The sequence below is a fragment of the Gracilinanus agilis genome, chromosome X, assembly GCF_016433145.1.
Source record: "Gracilinanus agilis isolate LMUSP501 chromosome X, AgileGrace, whole genome shotgun sequence".
Taxonomy (NCBI): Eukaryota; Metazoa; Chordata; class Mammalia; order Didelphimorphia; family Didelphidae; genus Gracilinanus; species Gracilinanus agilis.
In genome coordinates, this window is record NC_058136.1 from 82,186,485 (window position 1) to 82,192,232 (window position 5,748).

General features: G+C 39.1%; 1 pseudogene; it reads right to left on the reverse strand.

Moving 5' to 3' along the window:
* Window positions 1–942: 942 nt before the first annotated feature.
* On the reverse strand, window positions 943–5,375 carry LOC123253826 (annotated as a pseudogene).
* Between the last annotated feature and the right edge of the window lie 373 nt (window positions 5,376–5,748).

Below are 5,748 nucleotides of genomic sequence, written 5' to 3' on the forward strand. Positions count from 1 at the left end.
TACCCCATGTTCAATTGTTCCATGAAAATGCAGTTGGCAGCTTCTGCATCCATCATTCACCTTTCCAAAGTGTTTCCAAGAAACAGCTTGACTTCAATCCAGTGAAACTCCAGAGAGATCCTATAGGCACTAGAGAAGGGTGGCAGCTTGATGGTGCATGCTGACCAATGAGAATGATTCCCACTGTAGTGAAGAAAAATGTGATCAACCATCATGGGTTTCTCATTTGCTACCCTTTTGCTGTTTCTGCAGAGTGGGATACATTGGGCTGTGTAGGCAAGGGAACGTGTGGCATCTCTATCCCTGGGGAAGATTGGGGGTGGACCAGGGGGCCAGCCGGAGGCAGGGGGATGGACTGACTGACTAGACTTGTAAGATTCTCTACACCAGGATGTAAACAAACCAAAAAGTTTGTTTGGGGTCAAAGGAGATGGATGGATCTTATGATGTGTATGTATGTATTTTTATATATGTATAGCTATAGATATGCACCAGCTATAAATGGCTTCTTTCCCCATAATGATTTTTTTCATGTGTCAGGCTTTAGGTTTTTTTTTTTTAAATATAAAGGGAAGAGGCAAATGCAGACTGTCTAAAGCAAACACAAATTGGATAAAAATACACTTTAAAAGCTATATTATGTTGTTATGGTGATTAAAGATACAAAATAACCAAAAAAAGTTCTTTTAAAGAGCTTCATCAAGTTGCCATAGCAACTGGAGTTTTAAAGTGCTTTGAAAGCGCTGGCACTGCCAGCTGAAGGATGACATCATGTGCACACTCACGTTGACTCTGCCCTTAATGTTATAAATGCCCCGTTATCCTTTATATCCTCATTATTCTGTTCAAAAGGACACCTGTGCACACAAGCAATAGACATGTCATTCTCCTCTTAATGGCATGCTTTGGTTTCCTGATGAATCCTCTTGTCTGGAGATGAAGTTATTGGCAGTCACCCTTTTCCTTCTGGCCCATGTGTTCCACTGAGGGTTTAATTGTGTCTGTGGTCTGTGTAGAGATCCCGCAGGCCCTAATCAGCCCTACTACGGCCAGCTCAGAGGCATCACGATACATATCATGGATGGGACTTCCAAGGAGTGCCTCTGCTAGTTAAAGGAATTAAGACACATATTCAAAAATTGTTCTGGACCTCGTCTTCCCTTCTCTAGTTTGGGGTTGCTCCATAGTCAATCCAAGAGGTACCCTGTTATCTTTCTGGGATTTGGGAGTTTTCTGATATTTCAGGAAAGTGGTACCTTTGCATGAGCCATGAATTGCTGTAGCTGTGCTTTCATCATCCCCAGACTAATATCATGAAATTTAGAAATAGAAGGGACCTTGGAAAGAGAATAATCCAATCTCTTAGTACTTCAGTGGATAGAGTGCTGGGTCTCAGGAAGGAAGACCAGGGTTCAAATCCAGCCTCAGACACTTATTAGCTCTGTGACCCTGGACAAGTCACTTTACCAAGGTCTGCCTTTGTTTCCCCAACTATAAATTGGGGATGGTAATAGCACCTACCTCATAAGGTTGTTGTGAAGACCAAATGAGATAATATTTGTAAAGTCTTAGCATAGTTCCTAGCATGGAGGAAGCACTTAATAAATACTTGTTTCCACTCTCTCCCCTCATTTACAGAAAAGGAAATTGTAGCTGAGAGAGGTTAATGACTTGCCTAAGGTCACACAAGTAGTAAACATGAGAACTGGGACTCAAACCCAGATCCTGCGGTTCCAAATCTAGTACACTTTCTGCTTCCTCCCACACATCACCTCTAAAATGTGCTACAGGAAAATTTTAGTTTTAGAATGAATCTATATCCATGGCCACAGAACCAGCCCACAGGAAACTTGGTGGAATGATTTCTTACGGTTTGTTAAAACGACCATATGAATAGCAGGGATCAGTTTTCCAGGGTCCCTGCCAATGTGGGTTTGAGGCCACAATTTCAAGTGATTCTCTGTTTTGGGGAGACCCTTCTTGCCTGCATGACGATCTGATCCGAGCACCCGAACAAAGAGACTTTCTCTTTGTGAGAATGGATTTGTATTAAAGCAAGAACCTAAATATGTCAGTTTCCTGAATATATGATACTAATCTCATCTGCTTACACAGCCCTTTGCCTTGAAATCCCCTTGGTTTTCAGAGTCATTATTATCATTGCTGCTGCCTTTGTCTGCCCAACAGTTCAGAGGGCCCAGGGGTATGTCCCAGAGCAGCAATCAGGGCTTTGTCTTCTCAGCACTAAGTGGAGTAGAAAATTAACAAATACCCACTTTCTTTGATTGAGCCAGCCAGGCAACTTACATAATTCATTCACAAATATGGAATTTGTTAGGCTTGAATGATCAGGTTTGACTATCTACATGGACTAATTAAATGTTTTTCCTTCTTTATGCTATGTTGACTCAGTTTAATGATTCACTTGAGTCTCTAGATTATGATATTTTTGATTAAGAGGTCAAGTCTTATTTTCCACATAGTAAGGCTTGGGTTATGTGTTGATGCTGTGGTCAGTCTGGGTTTCGGCCAATGTAAGTCTTTTATTACTGGCTATATGACCTTTGGCAGGTCATCTGACCTCTAACCTCAGTTTCTTCATCTGCCAAATGGGAACATTCATAATTCCTACTTCACAGGGTTTTTGGTGAGGATTAAGTGAAATCACATGTGTACTACACCTTGCAAACGTTAATGCACTAAATGTATTAAGTATTTTTTCATTTTGATATATAATCAGTGCTGATTATTGTCTGTCAGTCAAATACATGGTAATTTATTTTTGAACCCTTACCTTCCATTTTAGTGTCAATAGTAAATATTGGTTCCAAGGCAGAAGAGCAGTAAGGGCTAGGCAATTGGGGTTAAGTGTCTTGTCCAAGGTCAACTGAGGCCAAATTTGAACCCAGGACCTCCCATCTCCAGGTCTGCCTGTCTAGCCACTGAGCCACTTGGCTGCCCCTACATGGTAATTTATTAAGATAGCTCAAATGAATTGATCAGTCCATTTTATGTACATAGACCATCTTTAGAATAAACTGGGTTTTTGTTTTGTTTTGTTCAGAATATTGTGTCTGCATGGTACCAGAAAACCCAGATGAAAACAGAGTTGGGGCCACAGGCAGCAGCAGGGTAGGTCTAGCAAACAAGGTAAAGAACCTAGAATTCCATTAGGCTATAGAAATCCAGCAGGCACCATCACTTTGGGCTGTAGAAGGGCAAGCTGTAAGAGGAAGTAAAGGGTGTAATGCATAGGGTGCTGGACTTGAAGTTGGTTCTTAGCTTACTTGCCTAGCTCTTCTTGACTCTTTGCAAACCACTTAACCACTTTACCTTCAGGTTTCTCATCTGTAAAATAAGGGGGTTATTCTTGATGACATTTACATTTATGATCGAGGTTGGAAAGTTCAACAATTTATCCCAAGTCAGCTGGATAATCAACAAAAACAATCTAGACCAATGATTCCCAAAGTGGGCACCACCGCCCCCTGGTGGATGTTGCAGCAATCAGGGGGAAGCGGTGATGGCTACAGGTACATTTATCTTTCCTACTAATTGCTATTAAAATTTTTAAAAATTAATTTCCAGGAGGCTAAGTAATATTTTTTCTGGAAAGGGGGCAATAGGCCAAAAAAGTTTGGAAACCACTGGTCTAGACAGTCAGGAACTCAGAGATAGGGACCAATGAATATGGGAAACCATGGTAAGATGGAGAGAGCAAACAGCTATATTCTTCTTGTTCAGTGTGGGTAGACAGGGATTTATAGGTTTTTGCTTGAAAGATGAAAAAACAGAGCCCTAAAGAAGCAACTTCCTCCCGATAGAATGAAAGGGACAAGTGTTAGATCTCTCGGGGGAGGTTCTAATGGGAGTACGGCATAAAATGAGATGGTCAGACATGATGTTGCTATCATCATCCTGGAAGGGTTGCAAAGATCAATGAGGGGCTCTTCTTAAGAAGGCTGTCACCAGAACTCCAGAATTCCCACATGAAAACAGAAATAGTCATCTAGATATTTGCTCTATAAAGAGTTCAACATCCAGACATTTGGAGGGTTTTAACAACTGACCATTTTTTTTTTTTGTGAAGCATTCTTTATTTCTTTGCATCTTGGAACAGGTGATGGAATAATGGTACAAAATAAGACAGACACGGCCAATATATTGATTTGTTTGCTTGGTTACAGCTATTTGTTGCAAGGAAGGCCTTCCCTTTAGTAGGGATAGAAACTGAATAATTGTCATAATGATGCAAGAAAAAAAGATTATCAGTGAAACATTTTATATTTTAAGATATACAGAAAAGAGAAGAAGTTCAAAAAGGGGCAAAGACAAGCAGAGAAGTTTTCTTACTATCATATTAAATATAATACATACAATCAATCAATATTTTCATTAAGAGCCGACTATTCTACGTGCCAGGCATAAACATATATAAACTATACATAATAGTTTAATTACAACTCTCTTTTCTATTCTTAATATTGAAATGTTCATTTTTGATATTATAAGAAAAAACATTCCATTTTACAGATAAGCTCTGAGAAATTACATGATTTATCTATGACTAAAAGCTAGTAAGTATCAGTACTAAAAGGCAAACTCAATTTTTTTGACTTTGAGAGTTCAGTTCTTTTTCTAATCTATATAAGGTTGTCTTTATAATCTCTAAACTATCACCAAAAATTTACTATATAAACAGGTTAAAGTAATTTTATTTTAACATTTGCTAACAGAAAGGTTTTGATTTTTTGTAAGAGACCAAGCCAATGTGTTAAAAGACTAACTGGCTTGACCATCCATTCAAAAAACAAATGCAGTTCAAGGACTGTATCTCATGGGGGAAAAGTCACTTTAAACTTAAATTATACTCAACAATTATGTTCTATTCATAGAATATTTTTTAAATAAAGCTTATGTTTTGTGATTCTTAAATACTTTTTTTTAAAATACCAAAATTCTTACATGCAGAAAATTGTACTGGTTTCAGTGGTGGTGACGTTGTTTGTGTAAACTGAAGTCCACAATACCCACAAGTCCCAGTTTTAGTCTCTTTGTCCAAGTTTATATATACTTTTGGATGATCCAGAACTCTTCCTCCACCATCACATATCACTTGACTTTCCACTTTGCATACTGGTTGCTCTGCTATCAAATGCAAAGTTTTCATTTACCTCTTTCTGGCGACCAACAAAGAGAATCCTCCTGTAATCATCTTCATCATAAACTTGGCCTGTGTGGGTAATTTTCTCCCTTGTGGGCGACACCTGCACACCAAAACATCTGGCAGCCACAGGGAATCCCCGGCTGGCCCTGAGGCTGTGGCCCAGAAGGCAGCCGGAGATCACAAACGCCACCGCCACAGACGCCGCCATCTTCCCCCCTGACCATTTTTTTTCAGTTCATATCATGGTATAACATAAAGAGATGTGGCAAATTACAGAGTTGACTTATGCTGTGTAAGTAGTCAAAATCAGACAAAAAGGAAATTTACTTTGGACCCTGATTTAGACACTTTATAAGGCTACACTGGTCCAGAAAACTATGGAATTGTCCATTTTCTGCTTCTCTTTTCATTGAATGAACAGAGCCATAGAGAGAGCATGAAGTAGACTAAATATATATTTTAATGTGAATTTGAAACAGATGAGTAAGAAAGTCTGGATTCAAATCTCACTCTGCTACATAAATTCTTTTTGAAATCTCTTTTGAGCTTCAGTTTCCTTATCTGTAAAGGGCATTAGACTA